This window comes from Mauremys reevesii, linkage group 1, assembly GCF_016161935.1.
Source record: "Mauremys reevesii isolate NIE-2019 linkage group 1, ASM1616193v1, whole genome shotgun sequence".
Lineage (NCBI taxonomy): Eukaryota > Metazoa > Chordata > Testudines > Geoemydidae > Mauremys > Mauremys reevesii.
Window position 1 is genome coordinate 309,212,520 of NC_052623.1, and position 24,819 is coordinate 309,237,338.

A 24,819-nucleotide genomic window follows, 5' to 3' on the forward strand; every position below is an offset into this window, starting at 1 on the left:
AGGTGACATTTCGCCGGGTTCGCGGTGAGGCTGGCTTCGCCCAATGTCCGTAGAACTTCGGTCAGGTGTTGCAGATGTTCCTCCCAAGTGATACTGTAGATGACAATGTCATCAATGTATGCCGCGGCGTATTCGTTGTGGGGGCTCAGCACCTGGTTCATGAGTCGCTGGAAGGTAGCCGCGGCCCCGTGCAATCCGAACGGCATCATAGTAAATTGGTAGAGTCCGAACGGCGTTGGAAATGCTGTCTTTTCTCGTGAGGCCGGTGTCAACGGGATCTGCCAATATCCCTTCGTCAAGTCCAGGGTGGAAATGAACTCGGCTTTTCCCAGCCGCTCCAGCAGCTCGTCCACCCGGGGCATGGGATAGGCGTCAAAATGTGAAATTGCGTTTACCTTGCGGAAGTCGATGCAAAACCTGACTGTCCCGTCTGGCTTGGGGACCAACACTATGGGGCTCCGCCATTCACTCCGCGACTCTTCCACCACCCCTAAGGCTAGCATCAGCCCGAGCTCCTCCCTCACTGTCTCCCACATCTTCCTGGGGAGCGGGCGGTGTGTGTCCCGCACTTTGTGCCCTGGAAGGGTAGCGATGTGGTGGTTTGCTAGCGTGGTTCATCCGGGTCGCACCGACAAAACCACGGGGAACGCCGCCACCAGTCGTTCTACCTAGTCCCGCTGGGCGGGGGTAAGCTCGTGGCCTATGTCCGCTGTCCCGGCTGCCTCGGGCTCTCCTGCCAGCGGCCCCAACTCTGGTTCTGGTGAGTATGGGGCTATCATCAGGCCCTCTCGGTCCCTCCAGGCCTTAAGGAGGTTCACGTGGTAGACCTGGGTATCCCTCCTTCGCCCGGACAACCGTACCTCATAGTCGACTGGCCCAATCCGCCTGACCACTTCAAAGGGGCCCTGCCACTTGGCCAGCAGCTTGGACTCTGAGGAAGGGAGCAGCAAGAGGACCCGATCCCCCGGCCCGAAAGTTTGCACCTTGGCCCCCTTATTATAATGAGCCTCCTGGGTCCACTGAGCTCTAATCAGATTTTCTCGGGCCAAGGTCCCCAGCTCCCGGAGGCGTTCCTGAAGGTGGATGATATACTGCACTGACCCTCGAACGCGGGTCTCCTGCTCTTCCCAGGTTTCCCTTAGGAGATCGAGGATACCCCTAGGCTTCCTGCCGTAAAGGAGCTCAAACGGGGAGAACCCCGTGGACGCCTGGGGTACCTCTCGCACCGCGAAGAGGAGTGCGGGGAGTAGTTTATCCCAGTGCCGTGGGTCGTCCTCTACAAACTGCCTCAGCATGGCCTTCAAAGTGCCGTTGAATCGCTCGACCAAGCCATCCGTCTGGGGGTGGTAGACCGAGGTCTTTAGCGCCCGGATGTTCAGCAGCCTGCACAGCTCCGCCATCAATCTAGAGGTCACATTCGTTCCTTGGTCAGTTAGTATCTCCCTCGGGATACCCACCCGAGCGAAGATCTGCAATAGTTCGCTAGCAATGACCGGTGCTGTGGTGGACCTCAGTGGCACCGCTTCGGGATAGCGCATGGCATAATCGACCACCACCATAATATACTTATGGCCTGTGCCGCTCTTCTCTAGGGGTGACCACGAGGTCCAGGCCTATCCGGTCAAAAGGTGTCCCCACCACCGGCAAGGGTACGAGGGGGGCCCTTGGTACACCTTTTGGACCGGTCCTCTGGCATTCGGGGCAGGAGGCGCAATAATCTCGTACCTCCACATGGATGCCCGGCCAAAAAAACCTCTGGGCCACCCTTTGTAACGTCTTCTCCCTCCCTAGGTGTCCGGCCCATGGCACCGAATGTGCCAGACGAAGCAAGTCCTGTCGGAACCGCCGTGGGACCAACAGCTGGCCTAGTTCTTCCTTTGTCTGTGGTTCTGGTACCACCCGATAGAGTAAGTCCCGATGGATCTCAAATCGGGGTCCTTGTGGCTGGCGGTGGGGCGGGTCTTCCTCCCCTGGTGGGCTAGTCACCTGTTCCCATGCCCGGCTGAGAGTGGTATCCCCTCGTTGCTCCTCGAGGAAGTCGGTGTCCACCTCTAGCCAGCCCTGGCCCTCGCTTGCCGGCGCTTCGGTTGGGCCTTGGCTCCTTACCCCTCTCCCGGGGCCCCCCGAGGGCCCCTCTAGGGGGTCCTCGGCCGTTGGCTGGCCTAATAGTCCCGGTCGTCTAGCCCATTTCCCAGTTCTCCTCCCAGGCGGCGTAGCCCCTTCCCTTAAGAGGTTTGTGAAGCCCGGCCAGTCACGCCCTAAGATCACGGGGTAAGCCAACTTAGGGGCTACCCCCACTAGACACCGCACCCGGTGCTGGGCCGCCTCTAGTTGTACCCAGACAGTGGGGTACGGCTTCACATCCCCATGGATGCACTGTAGCCGGATGGGGGCCCCGGCGGGGCCGGTGGGCTTAATCAGCCCCTCCCGAATAACCGTCTGGCTACACCCGGAGTCAACTAAGGCCCAGGCAGACGTCCCATCCACCTTCACCGGCAGAACTATTTTCCCCGGCTCCCAGGCCTAGGCCCGGTGACCCACCGTCCACACCTGCCCATAATTGCAATCCATGTACGGGCACTCCCTCCTGAAGTGCCCTACCTGACCGCACTCGTAGCAGCGGTCCCGTCTCCCTTCTTCGATAGGGTTGTGGCGGGGGCTACCCTGCCTCGCTGGTGCCTCTTCCTGTCGTCTCAGGATATCTCCTCGGGGTGTCGCCCTAGGGCCCCGGGTTACTGGTATTCCGGGGGGCTGGACACGCCGGCGAGGATCTCCCCCGTCCCCGTTACGTGCCCCCCGGGCCTGCCCTGGGCTCCGTTCACCGGGCTCTCCCCCCTTGGGGTTGGTCTTCAATTCCCCCTCTGCGGCCTGGTAGTCCTCCATTAGGGAAGTCGCGTCCGCGAGGGTTCTGGGGCGGTGTCGCTGCACCCATTCCTTTCCTCCCGGTGGCAGGGCTTGCAGGAACTGCTCTAAGGCTACCATCTCCGCCACTTGAATGCCCGTCCGCCCTTCCGGCTCCAACCACCTCCAACAGAGGTCCCGGAGCCCCTGGGCCACGGCCCGCGGCCTGGCCCCTAGCGTATATCGTTCCCGGCGGAGTCGCTGGCGGTAAGTCTCAGGGCTGACGCCGACTTCGTCCAAGATGGTGGCCTTGACCTTCATGTAGTCCAGTGCGTCTTGGGGGTCCAGGTTACGGTACGCCGCTTGAGCTGGGCCCGTCAGGTAGGGTGCCAGTATCGTGGCCCAATGGGTGAGGGGCCACTGTACGGCGGTTGCGACTTGTTCAAAGGTCATGAGGAAGGCCTCGGGGTCATCCCCCGGCCCCATCTTAGCTAGGCGTATGGGTAATCCTCCGAGACCCTCGCCGGGGTTGCCCCTGACGGCCCCTAGAGGCGTACTCGATGCCGGTCCGATTAGTGTCGCCATCTGTTGAACCAGCCGCTCCTGGTTCACCTGCTGCTGGGTTGTCAGCTCCCGGATCAGCTGCTGCTGCTGTTCCTGTCGCTGTGCGGCTTGTGTCTGCTGCTGGGCCGCCAGCTGCTGGAGCAGTTGAGTTTGCTGCTGCTTCTCTTGCGCCAGCTGCTGCTGTTGATTCTCCAGAAGCCACTTCAAAAGTTTCTCGGGGTCCATTTTGGGCATCTGGGACCTTATCTCAGGCCCGGATCTAGTCCCTGGTCAGGTGCCAGTTGTGATGGGTCTGGTACCCCAGCACCCCCTGGTGGCAGGGGCGAGCTGGAGCCTAGCGCCGCGCCACTCCCTGCCCCGGTAACCGGCGTATTACGGCCTACTGGTCAGAGTTCACATAAACACCCCCTCTCGGAGCGGGGTAGCACGGCCTACCGGCCGGAGTCCCACAACCCCCTCTTCGGAGCGGGGTAGCATGGCCTAGCGGCCGGAGCCCAACACCCCCCTCTTTGGAGCGGGGTAGCACGGCCTAGCGGCCAAAGTCCATAGGCACCCCTAGCGGCCAGAGTCCATAGACACCCCTTCGAAACGGGGTAGCACGGCCTAGCGGCCCGAGTCCAACAAACCCCCTCTTCGGGGCGGGGTAGCACGGCCTAGCGGCCCGAGTCCATAGACACCCCTTCGAAGCGGGGTAACACGGCCTAGCGGCCGGAGTCCAACAAACCCCTGCTCAGCGGGGATCCGCCCGCAACACGCCGAGCGGTACTGCAGCTTTAAGGCTGTCAGTCTCGACAATCCCCTGGGTCACTTCCTACCCTGTCTAGCCGGACGTCGGCGTTGTGGGAGCGGTTCCCCCGTAGGTCCCTCCCGGCAGGCGTCCCACCCCCCCCTCGGGGTCTCCGGTACGGCCTCTGCTCAGCTGACGCCCTGGTCCAGGTGCACTGGCTCTCCTCCTGCAGGAGCTGACGGTCTGCGTCCTTCTCCCCCGGTGGTCAGCCCCGACTGAGCAGACCTGCAGGCTTTTATACCGGTCTGCCAGTTGGAGCATGCCCAGCAGACCTTCCTGGGCATGGCTTCCTCTGCTATCAAAGAAGGGTTAACCCCCGCTGTACCAGTGCGGGGCTGTCCCGCCCCGTCACAATACCGTTCATCTTAACGGGTCTAGTGTATCTATGTGGGACCATCGCAACCCCGACCAGACTTATTAGATCACATAGTCCCCCTATATCTCCCAGTTCACATTGCATAGGCTCTCCTAGATTTGGGCATTGGGCAGCAATACGCCCCAATTCGCCACAGGCATAGCATCAGTACCCCGCTTGGGGCAGCCCCCTATTTTTCGGGCTGCTGGGATTTATCCCCCGAGTTTTTCTCCCCCAGTCCTCCAGCCCCTCCGGGACTGCCGGCTGCTCTCCCGCCTCCTTCCTCCTCTCCATTGTCCGGCCTGGCGTTAGGGCAAACCGGGGCCTCGGCGCAGAGACTGGTCTCTGGTTCTGGCGCCTCCCTTCCTCGGTGGTCTGAGAAAGTTCTTGGGCTGCCAAGTGTCTCTCTACGAGAGCAACTAGTTCATCACAAGAGGAGGGATCATTTTGGCAGACCCACCCTCGTATGTCTGGCGGCAAACCCCTCATGTACCTGTCCAACACCAGGATTTCCACTACCTTCTCCAGCCCATGGATCTCAGGGCGAAGCCACTTCCGGGCGAGGTGTATCAAGTCAAATAGCTGGGACCTTGGTGCTTTGTCATCCCGGTATTTCCACTCATGGAAGCGCTGGGCCCTTATGGCCGGCGTCACGCCTGTCCTCGCCAGGATTTCCGCCTTCAGCTGGGGGTAATCCATAGTTGTGTCTGCGGTCAAGTCAAAGTAGGCCTTCTGGGCCTCCCCACACAGGAATGGGGCCAGGAGGCCTGCCCACTGGTCTTGGGGCCAGGACTCCCACAGTGCCGTCCTCTCGAATGCGAGGAGATATGCCTCTATATCGTCATCTGTAGTCATCTTCTGTAAATAGTTGCTAGCCCGTAGCAGCCGGGTCCCCTGGGCCCCGTGCGTCAGCGTGGCCAGGGCTTTCAGCTGGTTCACTACTTCATTCAGGGTGGCTCGATCTTGGGCCGCCTGGTTCATCAGCAGCTGGTTGGTCTCCTGTTGGACAGGTACTGCCTCTTGCTGGGCCGCCACCTGTACCCTGGTAGCCTCTTGCTGGGCCGCAGTGGCCTGTAACAGCGCCTTCACTACGTCCTCCATTTTTTTTTTTTGCGTGATTTACCTTGCCCTGAGGTGGCTTGCCACAGAGCCACACTCGCTATCACATCCCACCCCTGACACCACGTGTGGCAAAGTACCTGTTTCTCCTCAGCTGGCTCAGTCCCTTTTTGCCTTGGAGACACAGGCTTGGGCAAAGTAAAAGCCTTCCCAGTCACGCAGGGTCTGGCTGATCCTCCTCTCAGTCAGCCCCTTGCTGTTTTACTCCCCTTCCGGGGACAGAGTGCAGTCTTCCTTGCTGGAAGAGGGCAGAGCCTTGCTGCACCTATTTGCTGGCAGCTTCTCTGCTTCTCTCACTCCCCCCCTGTTTCCCTGCCAGGTAGGATTTAAAAAGGTCACCAGCAATTGGGGCCAGCTGAACCAAATTAGTTCCCTGATAACCCCTGTTCCAGCTGAACCTAATTTCTCACAGCTGTTTCTCCTCAATGGATAGGGAGAAGCCTTTTAATCCCCCTGGGACTAATTCCTACCCCCCCCCCCCTTGTAGCCATTTGGCCTGGGTTTGCCACACTACTCACTGCTTGAAAGCAGACTTGCTAGCCAAATATAAAACCATATTTTTTCTTTGATTTTGTTAATACCGGTGGAACATGCAAATATTTTGTAGACTTGGCCTGTCTGTGCTGTCATTCAACCTTCAGATCTTCCACTGAAGTCATGGAGAGTTTTGCACATGGAATGGCTGCAGGATCATGCCCTACATTAGTTAAACATTCACTATATACGAACATGTAAAATTAGTCGTACTGGCTATTGACTCCATAGGAATTAATTACAAGTTGATAAGCTTCTGTTTTAAACCTTGTTATAGCAAGTGCCTGTGAAGAACCAAACGCATTGGGACAAATTCAGCTGGAACTGGTTAAAAGGCAAACTACAAATGGGTCATACTGAATGGTGAACTATCAGATTGGAATGAGGTTACTATTGGGAGTTCTTCAGGGTTCAGTCTTGAGACCAATCTTATTTAACATTTTTGTTAATGACCTTGGCACAAAAAGTGGGTGTATGCTAATAAAATTTGTGGATGACACAAAGTGTGGAGGTATTGCCAATACAGAGGAGGACTGGAATAAGATACAAGAAAAATTGGATGACCTTGAAAACTAGAATAATAGAAATGGGATGAAATTTAAAAGTGCAAAGTGCAAGGTCATGCATGTAGGGACTAACAACAAGAATTTTTGCTATAAACTGGGGACTTATCAGTTGGAAGTGACAGAGGAGGAGAAAGACTTGGGTGTATTGGTTGATCAGTAGATGGGGGGAGAGAAAGCCCCTCTGAGTTAATACAAAGAATTCTTTCCCAGATATCTGCCTTCTGGGTCTGGACCACATGCTCAAGGTCTAACTGATCACCATATTTGGATCGGGAAGGAATTTTCCCCCAGGTCAGATGATAGAGATCCTGGGGGGGTTTGCCTTCCTCTGCAACATGGAGCATGGGTCATTTGCAGGTTTAAACTAGTGTAAATGGTGGATTCTTTGTAACTTGAAGTCTTTAAATCATGGTTTGAGGACTTCAGTAACTCAGCCAAAGGTTATGGGTCTATTACAGGAGTGAGTGGCGAGGTTCTGTGGCCTGCAGTGTATAGGTCAGACTAGATGATTATGATGGTCCCTACTGACCTTAACATCTATGAGCTGTAGTATGAGCAAATGCCACCCCTATTGGAGTCAACAGAAGCTGCAGAACTAAATGTGGAGCTGGAGATCCAAAAGTGTCTAAAGAAGATAGGCCTAATTTCCAGAAGTGATGAGCACCCACAAATGCTGTTGATTTCACTGGCAGTTCTGAGTTCTCAACACCTCTAGGACTCAGGACACCAGTTCTGAGAGACCTCTCTATAGTTCAAACTCAAGTATATTTGACCTTTTTTTTTCTGGTTTGGCTTTTGACCTGTGTTGTTTAAGTCCATTTGTTTTCTGCATGAAAGAAAAGAAAATTTGGAAACATTTAGGGGTAATCCTGCAAATTCTTAAGTATGTGCATAATTTTAAATATGTGGGTGCTCACTCAATGTGACTCACTAATGTGCTTAAAGTTAAACATATGGGAAAAGTTTTGGAGGATTGAGACTTTAGATACCAGTGACAGGTGCTCTAGATATACTCAAGGTAGAAGCATGCAGCAACGTAAAGAAAGCAAGAGGACCAGAGAGATGGCCAAAAGATGTGACGTGTTTCACTTAATACATTATGTTGTACTTAGTTGGACATATTTCAAAAACATACTTAATTGGGATGTCTCCTCTGATATCCATTGAACCTAATGATAGTGAGAATCAATGACTTATTATTTAATAGATGCAATATTAGCATAAATTCTGCTAATGGGGTTACATTCAGACAGTGCTCAGGGGGTTAAGTGTTGCTTAACTAGCTGTTAAATATATGTGAAATTATAAACTCCCAGGTGAAGTGTGATCTGTTACATCCATGTAAGCTGAAGTCAGTGGGGTTTTATAAGTGTAACTCAGGCTTGACGAAGACATAAGTACTATAGCCTGTGTCCATGCCTAAACCCACAGCTCTTGGAGTCATGTGATTACAACCAAATCTAAGCTTTCATTTAAATAAAAAAAAGTTTCTAGTTCTCCCACTGTCAAAGAAAAGCTTGAAAATATGAACCAAACCTGATAATTAAGTGATGTCTGCCAGTGTCTGCAGGAAGCCTGAAGCAATGGTTCTGAGAGATGTCCACTGCCCCATGAATCTCAGTGGTTTGTTAACTCCAAGATCCACTGCTCTGCTGGAGTGAGGTTGGAGGGATCCTACAGAAGATTGCATGGGGTCAGTAGAAGAAGTATACAGTGAGTTCAGGCCCACACAAACAGATATACCTAGCTGCTGTGGTACATTCTTGGAGCACTTGGCTGCCACTTCTGCCTCTCCAGAGAGGTACAGGGGATCCATGCTGCTCCTAGAGGGAGGAAAGGAATCCCCATGCTGCTGCCCCCACCTGTCTACGAGGGTTGGAGGGCCCCCAGCCATTACCACTGCAAGTATGGGTGAGACCACACTTGTGGAGCCATCAGGAGACCCATGTCATGATGTGGTCAGGCCCCCAGATTTCCTCAGTCCAACTCTGTGTGTAACTGGGAGCAGAATTCAGGCTCCCATGTAAACCAGAAGACAACTAAGGATTATGCCCTTGGTTACACTAGAGGCTTTTGGAAAAATGTTTCTCACTGAATCTAATACAGATGTGGCTCTACTGGGCTAGAAGCAATGGAAGCCCCAGTGTAGGCAAGGCACTGTGGCTTGCAAACACATTCTAAACACCATGTTGTATGAGTGTCTACTCCTAGTACATCTACCATTGGTATGGCAAGCAGAGCTGTGCCACTGTGAACACCAATGGGATTTTTTTTACCACAAATCTCATTGTATTTAAGAAGAAAAAAAGACCAAATTCAGCTGAAATGCAGTGAAAGTACTTTTATTATTGCATTATTGTCCAGTAGAGGGTCTCATTTAAAATCTTTTCAGACTTTTTTTTTAAATGACCCTCTGCTGCAATTGGGAAAGCCATGTGTGACTGGATACAACCCTGTATTCACATAGTACACACTATTTAACAATCTTTGTACAAATTATGCCTTGTGAGGTATCGTTTGAAAATTAATTACACACTGGTCAATATGTTATGGTAAAATGTGTGTAGCAACATTATATATAAAGTTATTAATTCACTCTCTACGATGTTGTTAGCACATATTCAAACCCACATAGCCCTGACTAGGTAGAAGTTGTTTCACAGGTCTATCCTAAACAAAGAAATGTGAGTTAACCTCAATTTATGTATAAGTAGTAAACGGAGTCCTTGAGACAGAAAGGGGGGGCAAACTGGTTTCTCAAAGACAAAGGACAAGCTGACACCTCTAGCTAGGTGTCATTGAAGTTCATTGGCAATCACTGGTCAAGTGGCTGTTCTTTGGCAACAAGGTGGGGTATGAACAGATCAAGTTGCATTTTAACAAGCAACAACATGGAACCTCTGTCATCACAAGACTCCATGTCTCCATCCTCACAGTGTGAAGGAACTTTATCTAGGAGTAAGCCTCAGGAAAATGAATTTCAAATGGTGATTGGATTATAAAAGTGAGGGGCAAAACCATCCCAGGTTATCTCTTCTTTTCTCTCCCAATCTCTTTCTCACTCTCTTTCACCTGAGAAGACAAAGGAACCAGCCTTTTGACCGTGGGAAGGATCCTGACATGAAAATTTGGTTAGCAGTGTTGCTGTGAACATGTGGTAAGGGATTTTACCTTGAACCTAGTCTAATTTGTTAAGTTTGGGGTCGGGAAGGAATTTTCCTCCAGGGCAGATTGGTGGAGGCCCTGAGGTTTTTTTTGCCTTCCTCTGCAGCGTGGGGCATGGGTCACTTGCTGGAGGATTCTCTGCACCTTGAAGTCTTTAATCCATGATTTGAGGACTTCAGTAGCTCAGACATAGGTTAGGGGTTTGTTACAGGAGTAGGTGGGTGAGATTCTGTGGCCTGCATTGTGCAGGAAGTCAGACTAGATGGTCCCTTCTGACCTTAAAGTCTATGACTCTACTAGAAACTGTTTTATCTTTATTTCTCTTTTATCCATTTCTGATTTTAATACCTTATACTTACTTAAAATCGATCTCCTTGTAGTTAAATAAACTTGTTTTATTTTTTAATCAGAACTAATCCAGTGCTGTGCTTAAACTGAGCTTTTTGGTAACTCAGTTTAAAGTAGTAAACTGTTAGATATTGATCCCTTATAGGGGCAATGGACCTCTAATATCTGAACTGTCCATGGGAGGGATGAACAATCAGAACACATGTTTTGGGGGGAAATTCAGGACTGGGAGTGTATTGGGGTCATCCTGCAAGTAATCACCAAGGCTGGTGGAAACCAGTGTGCGACTGCTGGGGTCAAACCAGGCTGCTGGGGTCAAAGTTGCTGGACCAGGACTACTTCTATACACAGACACTCATACTGGATGCTGTTAGGCTGTTTGTGGGTGGCTTGGGAGCTACAACAGCAAAGCATTGTGAGGCACCCAAGGTTGCAGGGTAGGTGATAACACAACCCCTCACTGGTCTGGATTGCACCCCAGAATGAGATACCAGGTAATTGGGATAATAGGCTGTTCACACAGATACCCAACTAAGATATTTCTACTGTATAATAGCATATTGCAAGCAGGATTAATCTAATCATTCTAATCAATAAACAGCATAATCTATCTGAAAAGAAAAATAAATCTATATCTAAATTTTCTATATTTCAGGGAATGATCCTGCTCTATCAGTGGCATTAGCAGGCTCTGGCAAATCTGCTAAAACATGCACATGATCAGCCTCTACCCACATGAGTAATCCTATTGACTCCAATGTGACTATTCCCTCATGGCAGGCTAATCCACCACCATTGCATAGCCCAGGGGTAGGCAACCTATGGCACATGTGCCGAAGGCGGCACACAAGCTGATTGTCAGTGACACTTACACTGCCTGGGTCCTGGCCACCGCTCTGCGGGGGGCTCTGCATTTTAATTTAATTTTAAATGAAGCTTCTTAAATTACATACAACAATAGTTTAGTTATATATTATAGACATAGAAAGAGCCCTTCTAAAAAGGTAAAAATGTATTACAAGTCTGTCGCATCTTACGCACATTTAACATGCGCGATTTCAGTTTTATGTGGTCGGCAAAAACGAAAAGAAAAGAAAGAAAAATAATTTTAATACTGTACCTGTAGTGTGGGTGATTCGCCTGCCATTACACTCGATGTAACTTTGACTATACGTGATTTTCGCTTTACGCGCTGACTATGGAACGTAACCCCAGCGTAAGATGCAACAGACCTGTACTGGCACGCAAAACCTTAAATTACAGTCAATAAACGAAGACTCGGAACACCACTTCTGAAAGGTTGCTGACCCCTGGCATAGCCCGTACTTTCAGTCTTTGCTTTTTCAGTAGTAAGCTATTCCCATAGAGCATTGTAGCAGTGAGCACGGTACCTTAGATTTCCTCTGTTGCAATATAGAATGTGCTTACAGGGCACAATCAAGCTCATCATGAATTAATAGTTTGAAGACACTGAGATTGACAGGAAGGCAGCTGTGAAGGAGTAGAGGTATTCCTTGAAAGTCTAATGAAAATATCTGAGTCTTGAGGAGTATTTCATAGTGGGGGGCTAATAGCTGCAATCTCTACTTGTCCACATGTGAGGATTTCCAGGGTTCTCTGAAGGTCTTGTCATCTGATCAAGTGTGGCTAGCACTGTGGAGATGGGAATGTAGCTGACAGATTAGATTTCTGTAGAGTTTCAATGTATTGTTTTAATCTCAAAGGAGTACAAACTCCTGAACCATGCTCATCCATGACTCAATTAAATGGAGTAGAAATACAATCAGTTTGGATTTTAGGGTTCTCTTAAAAAATTCACACTTTTTTCTGATACTCAAGTGAAAATAGTGGGCAGAGCAGATGTGAAGCTTATTGTCTTATTCATGTGAAATCTAGGTGTTCAGATTGCACTGGAGCAGACAGGTCCCTTTCAAAGTGGTTCATGACCTACTGCAAACACTGCACTGAGCAGGACCCTAGAGTCTCTAGAATTAGAAGTGTGGGAATACCCATTCTCCTATTATTTAGGGAGTAGAAGGAGGTTTAGGCTGTAGCAGGTCACTAAGGGGACAAATTCCTTGGGGGTTAAATGGAAGCAAGCTCAGGTTCATAGCTGAGCCACTGAGGGGACAATCTGGGAGTGAGAAATAAACCACCTTAGCCAAGGCCTTGAAAATAAGTAGAAGAACTTTGCAGGATGCCAGTATATGGATCTTACAACAGATGTGATGTGCTGAAATAGCTGCCTGCCTATACAAATATGAGCAGCTGCATCTTGGGAGTTGTATATGGAAATCATTATAGACCCGATCCTACAATCCTCACTCTTGTAAATCTCCACTGAATCTAATACTGGGACTCTGGAAAAGGCATCTGACCCTTGGGGAAGAAAGACCTTTATCAGCAATTTTCAATTTTTCTTGTTGAACAAAGATTTTAGCTGGAGATATTTCATATCTGCTTAATGGTCATTTAGAGAGAGATTGACTATCCATTGATAGGTCTGATGATAATATATTCCCCAGGCTTTAAAAACCTGATCTTGCTGTAATTGAAATCAATGGCAAGCCACCCAGGATCAGATCTCATATGCCTTAGGAGGGAATAAGATGCTCATTGTCAAAAGCAATAAAACACGGCTCCCCTGCTGGAAGATACATGAATATCTTTGGCTTCTCCTGAGTTAACAGGCCATCAAAAATGAATCGCTCACAAAACAAGTAAACACCTGCAAGATAAATGTATACTGGGTTCAGCTTAATTGATTATACTGATTTCAGTGTGACAAAGTAGGCAAGGGATTTTCATTACAATTTACAAAAGAACCACTAAGGTTACAAACAGTTCAGAGCAATAATGTACCCTCATTACCAAATTCCTTTTATATCTTTAACCATATTCATTTAGCAGTCAGTTAAAAAGAACAGCAGGGTTCTCTTGAACCTGTCACCAGTGATTTATTAAGTTCATTTTCTATTCATTTGTTTACAGATCAAACATGAAAAGTGTTAGTAAATATTAATCTTTTTAGTTCTTTCTTGTATATTAAATGTATTTGCATATTAATGATTCTCCCAGAATCTTTATGATATTAGCAAAGTGTTCGTTTGAATCCTAAGGCCTAGGGCATTGGTTCTGAACCTGTGAGTGATTTGTACTCTGGAATTTTGTATGTGATTGAATGTTGACCTGTATCTAATTATCCTCAGCATCTCCAAGTCTGCAGGAATGCAGGTGCCCAGGGAAAAGACTTCTCAAACTAATAACAGTGTCTACAAAAGTATGTTATAAACAAAACTGGGTGATTGATAGGGGACACTTGTTATGGCAGATGTTTTGTGTTATGGACTGGGTGATCAATACGAAATAATTGTTATTACAGATGGGTTCTGTAATGGAGGAAATAACTCATTGGAAGATGTGTTTAACTCATTAAGAACTGTCAGTTGTCATGTTGTAATAATGACTGGGTTAGAGATTCCCTTTTACTCATCATTCAGGTAAACTGAGGCCCATAAAAGAAATTCATCAGTAATTAGGAAGCAGAACACATGGTAAAATTAAACTTGGAAAGGACTTTTCCCTCCAAAAAGAGGTTTCTTTGTCTCACATCCTACAAAAGGAAAGAGGGTTGAAACATTAAAGTGGGAATAAACATTGTCAGCATTCCATCAGGTACAGAGGCTGGGACTAAGCTACTTTCTCTTTACCATCTACAGGGGGTGGTAAAGTATCTATTCTTTCTGTATAGTGCTGTATTAATCTTTGATTAATAATCTTTGATTAAATCATTCTATTTGAGCCCATTATTTGACAATCTTGAATTATTTAATTCAAGTGCAACTAAAGAAAGGCTCAGCAGTAGTGAACACATTTAATAATAAAAAGGACTGGGTATTTAAACTTTGCATTATGCTAGCTTAGACATTTTGGGAGGAAGACAATAACTGCACTTCAGCAATTGCTTTGATTGTGAATAAATGCTTCCTCTAAAATCAATATGCCTATTTAGTGCAGGGTAATGGCTACTGAAGAATTGCACCACTGTATTCTTGAAGCATGAGGTTTTAGTGTGCTCACTGTGGAGAATAGATTGAGAGAAAATACCAGCAGCTGTTTTTGAAAACTGCTCCCCACATGTAGGTAGCATAACGGTGGATCAGATATTGTGTACATTAAATTCATTCCTTGGCTAAAAGTAGCTTGTTTCAGCACAGACAATGGCTGAATCTTGCAGCCATCACCACATCTACAGTGTGCTAGTAGAAGAATCCCCTTCTTAACAGCAGTGGTTCGAATGACTGCTGTGCTGTTATTTCAACATGAGTTTAGCAATTCTTGTATTAAGAATTAATCTACTGCCAAGTTGTGATGGAGTGTCCACCCCACACAAGGCAGAGGTTGTTAGGACAATTAACTTGACAGGTTGCACCTGGGGGACAGGCAGGGCCTGAAAGCCTAATTGATGATGAAGCCCAGGTGGGCATGGACAGGCTGAGCTTGTATAAAGCCTGCTGAAACCACAGTAGGGCTGTAGCATGAAAGTCTGCAGTTGGTGCTGGGCTTAGAAAGGGAAAAAAAAAATCTCAGGGGGAAAATAGAAGCTATGGGCTCCTGGCCTTTAGAAAAGCAATGTACCCAGAGAGGTGGTGGAGTAGGGAGATCTGATGAAGTAGAGTAGGAAAAGGCTTAGGGAAATAACAGTAGGGTTTGGGATGGTGCAGACCTTGGCTGCTGATTCAAGGTTCCCTGAGCTGCAACCTGGAATAGCGGGTGGGTCTGGGTTTCTCTACCAGCTGCTGGGAAAGTGGCATAGTTGAACTGAAATCTCACCGTTTCTTATTCTCTGAACCGTGGGATGGGGAGAGTCCTTTCCACTAGTTGGTCCAGGCATTGGTCACAATTAGGGTTCTGCAGCTTCTTTTGTTGTGTTCAGGCAACATTATTGAGCACATGGGTGACTGCAGTTTATATACCCTAGTTTCAGGGCTCATAGGACATGGCCACTCTCTTATTCCCATTGGATATATGACAAGTGAGTGTTTAGATTTTAGCTCCCAGTTTCTTTGCTGCTTCCACTGGTATTCAGTAGACTGTGTTGGCATTTAACAAATTTCTTCAATCCTTTTCTTATCAGAGGCTTTTTAAGTTTGATTTATTTCAAGAAACATATTTCATTAGTTGCCCCCACTAATGATTGGGATATGTCCTTCTAAGCAATTTCTCAATATCCCAAAGTTTTATACCCTTGTTTATATATTTTAACATTTCTTTTTCCTTGTGCCAGACAATTCCTGTTACTTCTAGAGGGCAACAATTATTTACAATAAAAATCAACAAAATCCTTGAATAATAAGTTTGGAGTTCATACTCCATACATTCTTTGATTATACAGAAGCATTTTCCATTATTTAGGACTTGCAATAGAACAAGAGACACTTTCTGCATGTACAAGGATGTAGATCTGCCTCACAAGGAAACCAAATGTGCATATTCTAATTCAAGGTGAAAGACAGATTATTTGATTTACAGGGAAACAATGTATAGCTCATGTTTTGGGGTGAAAACATGTGCCTTGGATGTCTCAGGATAACAGGCAGTTGATCACTTTTTAATCTTAGGGTATGTCTACACTACGAGACTATTTCGAATCAACTTAAGTCGAATTTGTGGAATCGACCTTATGAAGTCGAATTTGTGTATCCACACTAAATACACTAATTCGACTGTGTGAGTCCACAGTAACGGGGCCAGCGTCGACTTTGGAAGCGGTGCACTGTGGGAAGCTATCCCACAGTTCCCGCACTCCCTGCTGCCCATTGGAATTCTGGGATTTCCCCCCAATGCATGCTGGGGGAAAAAATGTGTCGAGGGTGGTTTTGGGTAACTGTCATCATTGAACTATCAATCACGCCCTCCCTCCCTCTCCGAAAGTGCCTGCGGGCAATCTGTTCATGCACTTTTCTGCTCAGTGACAGCGCGGGCGCCACAGCACTACGAGCACGGAGCCCGTTGCAGTTATGGCCGTTGTAAACTCCTCGCACCTTATCGTCCACCTCTTCCACAGTCAGCTGCTGAGAAATTGGGCTACTTTTCAATGGTGCTGCGAGCACTGGTGGACCATGGGGGACGTTTTACCAACATCAACGTCAGGTGGCCGGGCAAGGTTGATGACGCGCGTGTTTTCAGGAAATCTTGTCTGTTTAGACGCCTGCAGGAAGGTAGTTTCTTCCCGGACCATAAAATAACTCTTGGGGATGTGCAGATGCCTATAGTAATCCTCGGGGACCCAGCTTACCCACTAATGCCCTGGCTCGTGAAGCCCTATGCAGGCGCCTTGCACAGCGACAAGGAACTCTTCAAGTACCAGCGAGCAGCGTGACCTGTGACTGTTCAGTTTCTTTACAGAGAAGCTGAACCTGCCCCTGTTTCTTTACCAAGTTACTGTTGACTAGCATCTGCAGTTACATACCCCATCCACCCCGCTTCCCCCACTTCCAACACCCGTTTAAAAATAAAACACATGTTCCACTGTGACTTTAGAAAGGTTTCTTTATTGATGACTTGGTATTAAAGGGTTGAAACTGGCATGCAGACTGTGCTGGGTAGGGTGTGCGGTGATGTAAAGACCACCTCTAAACTCGAGGAATGACAGGCTCCTGCTCCCAGAGCGGTCCGCAGTGCCGGACTGGTTGTTTCAATGGAGCCTGCCATCCCTCCTTTTTGGGACTCTGTGTGCGGGGGCTATGTGGCCTTGCAGCGGGGGAGGACGGATACAGATTCCTCTGCTGCGTGGCTCTGTGGTCCAGGACAGGGACCGTTGCATGAGATCTGTAACCCCCCTCCCCCGCTACAAAGTCACGTACCCCCCCACCCACACAGAACCTGCAAACCACCTCCCATACCGACCAGGGTGCCTACTGACTGCATTGTGTGTGTGACCTGCTGCTGATCCTGCCCCCGTCTCTGTACCCTGCTAAAGGTGACTGTCTTATGCAATACCCTACCCCCTTCCCCACCCCCGCACCCCCCCTTCAAACACAGCGTTGTGTAAAAAAGCATGATGGAAACAGTAATTAACAGCAAAGTATTTTTAATAATTAACCAGACAGTCAGGGGATGAAACTGGGATTGGGGCCTGGGTGAGTCAGGAAGGGAAGGAATTCTCAAAAATTAGGGTATGAGAGCTTTTGGGTACTTGAGCACTCTGCTGGGGTGCAGTGACAGTTTTCACGGCCCTTGGCCCCACTCCTTCTGGTTACTTTGGGTGACGGGAGGTATGGGACTTTGTGGCGGGGGAGGGTGGTTGCAGATACACTGCGGGGGGGCTCTGTCCTCCTGGCTGCGGTCCTGCAGAACATCCACAAGGCGCCGGAGCGTGTCCGTTTGTTCCCTCATTAGTCCAAGCAGTGTTTGAGTCGCCTGCTTGTCTTCCTCATGCCACCTCTCCTCCCGTTCGCTGTGTGAGCGCTGGTACAGAGAGAGGGTCTCCCTCCACTGGCTCTGCTGGTCCGCCTCGGCTCGGGAGCACCCCATAACTTCAGCGATCATCTTGTCCTGTGTCTTTTTCTTTCGTCGCCTAATCTTTGCCAGCCTCTGTGAGGGGGATGCTGTGGCAGGTCTGGAGACAGTCGAAGCTGTGTGATGGGAGAAAGGGAGTGAATTCCTCGCAAAGATACATTTTTGCGAACAATGAACACAGTCTAGTCTGTGTCTGTGAACAAGAGCATGCACAGCACCTATCTCGTCCGCACTCCTGCAGCAGGCAATCCGGAAAGCATAAACTCTGCCCCTGTTCTACCCCATCGCAGTGTCCCCCGACCCTTGCACTTCTGGGTTGAGATCCCAGTGCCTGATGGTGCAAATTTCATTGTCGCGGGTGGTTCTGGGTAAATGTAGTCAGTCATTCCTTCCTCTGGGAAAGCAACGCCAGACAATCATTTCGAGCCCATTTTCCCTGGATTGCCCTGGCATACGCCATAGCATGGCAACCATGGAGCCTGTTTTGCCTTTTGTCACTGTCACCGTATGTGTACTAGATGCCGCGGACAGAGGCGATTCAGCAGCGCTACACAGCAGCATTCATTTGCTTTTGCATGACAGCAGAGATGGTTATCAGCCATATTGTACCATCTACCATGCCATTGTAAATTGGCAAGGTGATGATGGTTACCAGTCGTATTGCATTATACCTTCTGCTGCTGTCATAGGTGCCCGTGGCCGAGATCAGCCGGGGGCGCAAAAGACAAAACTGGGAATGACTCCCCGAGTCAATCCCTCCGTTATGGTATCTAAAAATAGAATAATCCTGCATAGAATATGGGGCTAGTGTAGTAGAGATCCAGTGTTTCAGAGAATCAGAGAGCACAGCCGCTCCGTGTCAGATTATTCAGGAATGATGAGCTGCATGGCATTCACAGAGGGTGCTCCTGCAACAATCCCACCTGTTGCTTCCCTCCTCCCCCAGCCTTCCCGGGCTACCGTTGCAGTGTCCCCTTATTTGTGTGCTGAAGTAATACAGAATGCAGGAATAAGAAACAGTGACTTGTTACTGAAATGAAATAAGGGGAAGGCAGCCTCCAGCTGCTATGATTGTCCAGACAGGACATTAAGCAGTGTGTGGGAGAGGAAAACAGCATCCTGCTGCTATGACAGTCCAGGCAGTACAGAATCTTTTCTTTACACATGAAGGGCGGGGGCTGATGGAGCTCATCCCCTTGTTGCTATGATGAAGACGGTTAGCAGCTCGTCTACTTATGGGCTGATGACGAGGACGGGTACCAGTCATATTGCACTACACCATCTACAGCAAGGCTGATGATGATGATGATGATGGATATCAGTCATATTGCACCATCAGCCACCCATGGGGGGGGGGGAGGATGCTACAGTACAGTGCCGCAGCATCGCGTCTACCAGCAGCATTCAGTACACATAGGGTGACATTTAAAAGAGTCGAGAGACAATTTTTTTTCCTTTTCCTTCTGGGGGGTGGGGGAGGGGGGTACATTGACGAGCTATGCCCTGAACCGCCGCGGACAATGTATTTGACCGTACAGGTATTGGGAGATCAGCCAAGAATGCAAATGCTTTTAGGAGACTGCAGGAACTGTGGGATACCTTGCGTCCTCAGTCCCCCCTCCCTCCATGAGCGTCCATTTGATTCTTTGGCTTTCCGTTACGCTTGTCACGCAGCAGCGTGCTGAGTCTCTGCTACACCGTCTGTCCGGAGATTTTTTAAAAATACTTTGGACCAGGCGTAACATTACTGTAATTCCCCTAATTAGATGCAGGAGTCTCCGAGTGAGATCACCCTGAGGACGGTCACTGAAGGAGATAGAGAGCGCATGCTGCGTGAAAGCCAGCACAAACCAGGGCCCTATGCAGCCGTGCTCGGGGAGGCAATGCTCCCTGAGTACCTCATGAAAGCCTGGCGCGGAAAAGTGTGCTACCACGGAGCACCCAATAAGGCAGCTCTCCCCAGGAACCTCCTGCGGAGGCTTTTCGATTACCTCCAGGAGAGCTTCGTGGAGATCTCCCAGGAGGATTTCTGTTCTATCCCCATATATATAGAGACCTCCTTTTCACATACTTCAGATTCCTGTTATATTAAGAATAAAAGTTTACATGTTTAAAGCACTTACCGACTGCTCCTTCCCCTGATTCAGGGTCCGGGTTAACGGCCGGGGAGGGTTGGTAGGGGATCTCCGTGACGGTGATGAAGAGATCCTGGCTGTCGGGGAAACCAGCGTTGTAAGCGCTGTCGCCTGCCTCGTCCTCCACAAACCCTTCCTCATCTTCCCCGTCCGTGAACATCGCCGAGGAACTGGCCGTCGACACTGTCCCATCGTCAGAGTCCATGGTCACTGGTGGGGCAGTGGTGGCAGGCTCCGTAGCGTCCGTTTGCCGCTTTGATTTTTTGTCTGGGGTCCTTGATTTTTACGCGGCGCTGCGTTGCATCCCGCCTGTATCCTCTGTCTCTCATGGCTTTGGAGACCTTCTCGTAGGTCTTTGCATTCCGTTTTTTGGAGCGCAGCTCCGAAAGCACAGACTCCTTGCCCCACACACCGATCAGATCCAAGACTTCCCTGTCAGTTTATGCTGGGTCCCTCTTTCTATTGAGAGATTACATGAACTCCTCTGCTGGAGAGCTCTGCATTGCTGCCGGTGCTGCTGAGCTCGCCCCGATGTCCAACCACGAAATGAGATTCAAACTGTCCAGACAGGAAAAGGAATTCAAATTTTCCCAGGGCTTTTCCTGTGTGGCTGGTCAGAACATCGAAGCTCGGACTGCTGTCCAGAGCGTCAACAGAGTGGTGCACTGTGGGATAGCTCCCGGAGCTACTAAGTTCGATTTGCATCCACACCTAGCCTAATTCAACATAGCCATGTCGAATTTAGCGCTACTCCCCTCGTCGGGGAGGAGTACAGAATTCGAACTAAAGACCCTCTATGTCGAATTAAATGGCTTCCTGGTGGGGACGGGTGCACGGTTAATTCGAATTAACGCTGCTAAATTCGAATTAAAGTCCTAGTGTAGACCAGGCCTTAGTCACATTTCTTGTTTTGATTAACTTGCAGCTTCTTAGTCCACTCAATGTGGAATGGGTCATTTTGCTTAGGAAAGCAGGGTATGACCCTTGCTTGGTAACTTGGAGTTCTTTTTAGCTAGATTGGGTGGAGAGAAGAGATTTTATCCATATGCAAACTACAAAAGACTCTTGCCTAAGGTGATTGATTCTCTCATTTAGCCATTTTAGTTTCTGTTCTTGGGGACAGAAATGCCTGAACCTGGCTTATATGGGGATCCTTAGGACAAAATGTCTGATGTATGTGAACCATTTTCTTATTGTCTTCCTAGGTGGATCCCATGTTGGGATAAGCCCCCCCAACCCCCCGAAAAAAGTGAATAGCTTTTCTAATTTTTTATTGGCCAGAAGGAAGCAGTAGGTGTTAATCAGTCAAGGCATCTATCTTCCATGTATCCCTTACACAGCAGCAAAGGGAGTTGCCTGCTGACTCTGAGCCAGAGAGGGGCATACTCACTGACATCTCCTTGCTGGAGAGTTGGACCCAGAGAACAGGGAAAGGAAGATATTCCCAGTGGAGAGGCTGTGGGAATTTCCACTGGGAAGAGCAAGGTTGCACCCGAGTAGGGAGGGCTGAGGTTGCTGTCCTTGCAGAAGAACAGAGGATGACTGACAGAGTCTGGGCATGGCAGAAGATTCCAGACTGGGGTATGTGTTATGTTAAGGCCCAAGAGAACATATGATTGACTACTTGCACTGAGGTGATATGGACTGTTTTGTGACTTTGTTAGGGACTTTTGATGCAACAAAATAAAAATAATTTTTTGAGAAAAAAAATAGTCATGTGACACACACAACATAGACACAACACACACACATGACATACAGGACAAACTTACAATTAAAAACAAATGGCGCCAAAATTCTATTCATATTTATACAAAATAACACAACCAAAAATAAAAAGTAAAAGGGTTAAACATTTGAATAAACAAATTATTACCTTATTTAAAACTTGTAGCATAAATTTGATAAAAATATATTAGTATTTGCCAAATGTATTGTATTAATTCGGTAACAAGGAATTTTGCATTACTTTATATTTAACATTATTTTAAAACTCTGCTATATGGAAATAAGAAAAGCCCATGTTTCAAATATAAGTTAGTGGTTAGGATAAGAAGCAGAGAGTGCACTTCTGTTGCTTGGCAACCATATCTTCAAGAAACTTAGGAATAATTCCAGCTGTTGCATTCCTGAAGGGTTAAAATAATTAATTTACTGGATTTAAAGTTTTTACCTTGTTTTCTTTTTGTTTCTTGTTTTGTTCTGTTTTCAATTGCTTTATTTTTTGGAGGTTTCTGTAAAAACTATAGCTTTTAATTTTTAAAACAAAAAGAGAGAGCCGAAGTGAGGAGAGGCGGAGGGGGGGATGAGGGGGGTGAAGAGCAACCTAGGAAGGTAGCGAGACCTGAGCCAAGAAAGATTAACTCCATCAAGGTTAGTTATCGCAATAGGCAAAGCTTCTGCTACAGTTTTAGATTCAGTAAATTCTGGGGCTGTTGGCAGAGCTGGATACAGAGGAGCTTTAGGAGCTTCATATGGGGGTGGCAAAATTTTCTGAGGGACTTGGCGGGGGTAGTGATGGGCTCTACCTTTTCTGTCTTCTCCTCATTATTATCTTTAGGAGAGCCTGGGGCTGCCTGTTTAGCTGCAAACATTGTGCCCCCGTGGAGGACAGAGCACAGATCAAGGGCCTTGCATATCATGCTAAACAGGACGGCGGAAACATCCTCAGAGTATCTGCCAGGGTTAATGGTACAGTATAGCCTTTTAGAGTTTTGCCCGAGCCAAGGGAACAGATCCATTCTATTTTTGGATTAGTCGAATTCTGGCTAGTAAAAAGGTGAAACTGCAAATGTTGGAACTGTTCAGTTTCATCATCTGTGCGGTCTGCAGCGTGCCACGGGCATGGCCCAACTTCCTTGCATCCTGTTCGTGACGCCATGTAGATTGCCACGGACTCGCAGGGGCGAAAGAAAATGCAGGCCTGTTATTTACCAGGCTGCACGTGGCAACAGACTATATTGGTAAGGGATGCAAGGAGAGTATGAGTCACGATGCAAACTGCAGACACACACACTAAAATTAATCAATTTAAAGTTTTATTGGGGATAATTACAAGGGGTAAGGGAGCAGCGTATGATTAGCTAATAGAGTTGATGAAACTTAAAACACACAATGACTAAAATATCTACTAACAATATTTATAAACAAAGATGCAGCATTTAGTAATAACTGATACTTACAAATACAAACCAACGCATAATGACCGGCAAACGTAGAAGCTCTGTTTGAAACACGTGAGCTGAGAGAGAGGCTTCGAGGTGATCAGGCTCGGTTACGGGTGTACACAGGATACACAGGATTCGTTTTTCTTTCTCCTCTCCCTGCCTGCACATGGCAGGCAGGCCTAAAGTACCAACTATGACATCATAGAAGTGTCATAGGGGACGGGGCCCAAAACCTGTTTGTGTTCGTTTCTGATTGGCACAAGCAAAGTTTACACCAAGTAGGGGAGCAGGTGCCTTAAAGTCTGGCTTCGCCTCCAAAAGGTGAGGAAATGCATATTGTCTTAGAATGCGTTCAACACTGAATGACAAAAGAAGAGGCCAGGGCAATACCGGTATGGGCAAGTTTTACAGGATGCAGACAGGAACTCATCTCAACAATGTTAAGGACCAAGAGAACATATGATTGACTACTTGCACTGAGGTGATATGGACTGTTTTGTGACTTTGTTAGGGACTACTTGCACGGAGTTTGTTAATAAACTGTTGTTAAACAGATTCCATGAAGTTACTAGTGATTCAAAAAGAGGTGAGGGGGCATTTGCAGGGTTGCTCTGAGGCCATGAGGGGCGAGACCACTTGTTTACAAAAACATTCTTCCAACTCCGTTTTTAAGCATTCTTTAAAGAGATTTAATTTTTTTATATTAATGCTAACACTATGTCTGATACCTTGAGCAAACTACTAGGCACCCTTGCATCATTGATAACATTGAGCCATTTAACATATGTGCAAATATTAAAGAACCTGCTATTGACCAGTTATTTTTTAGCACTGATATCATAATTCCTTTGTTCATGTACAGACTACAGATCGAATTCCCCTCTCCTTAATGATAGTTTTCCCATAAATGACAATGGCACTACTCACATGTAAAGTGAGCAGGTTTTGACATTAAAGAACATTTTGCCTATTTTACGTATATGTACAACTTAGCGTGTAAATTTCCTCTAGTAGCCCATGTGAAAATGAGATGCTTCTAACAACCTTGTCTTTTATGGAACAAACTCCTCTGTTATTAAAAGATAAGTAAATATTCTGATATAAATGTGTCAAAATGATAGAATAGCATCATAAACTGACCCATAAAACTTTTCTTTCATAATAGGCTTAATTAAAACTTGGGCATGTGAAACAAACACTCTTGCTAATAAAATACCCACTAGTTTGACAGGATTTGGTATTATAACAGCCCTTTAACAACAGAATTAATGTGGGAAAATCAGCAATTCATTCTCAAATTCTATGAGGTAAGATTTCCACCCCCTTGGGTGCCTTAACCATAGTCCTACCCTCAGTCTTCCTGGCAATTGAGTGGCTGGTGCGTTCCAGCCACTTCCTTCTCCACTTCCTTACAGTCAGCTGTCCTGAGTTGGAGAAGTCCAAGGATGCTGCCTGGCCTGCTCTGGGGGCTCTACCATCTGACCAACTGGCGTGATTGCAACTTTAATTGCTGTGTAGGGAGGCTGCACCAGAGTCCTCCAGGCAGGCTACTCTATTTGTGGCTTTGGCCCAAACTGCCTCAGATCTGCTTGAGCCACCACCGCTCTGCACCATCTGTCCTCTGCAGCATCAGTTGCCTAGAAGGCACCCTCAACTCAGTGCAATCCACTATCCTGCAGCAGCCTCAGCTCATGGGTCATTAGTATCTGGGGCCCTT

At 47.8% G+C, this 24,819-nt stretch overlaps 1 long non-coding RNA gene across 3 annotated transcripts in view; it reads right to left on the reverse strand.

Moving 5' to 3' along the window:
• Window positions 1-23,172, reverse strand: part of LOC120392056 — a 62,322-nt gene extending 39,150 nt beyond the window's left edge. For all 3 annotated transcript variants that reach the window (XR_005591573.1, XR_005591574.1, XR_005591575.1), the window contains exons 1-2: window positions 23,118-23,172; window positions 8,303-8,440 (exon numbers count right to left, since the gene is read on the reverse strand). This is a non-coding gene — a long non-coding RNA (uncharacterized LOC120392056). The remainder of the gene's footprint in view (window positions 1-8,302; window positions 8,441-23,117) is intronic.
• Window positions 23,173-24,819: the final 1,647 nt, after the last annotated feature.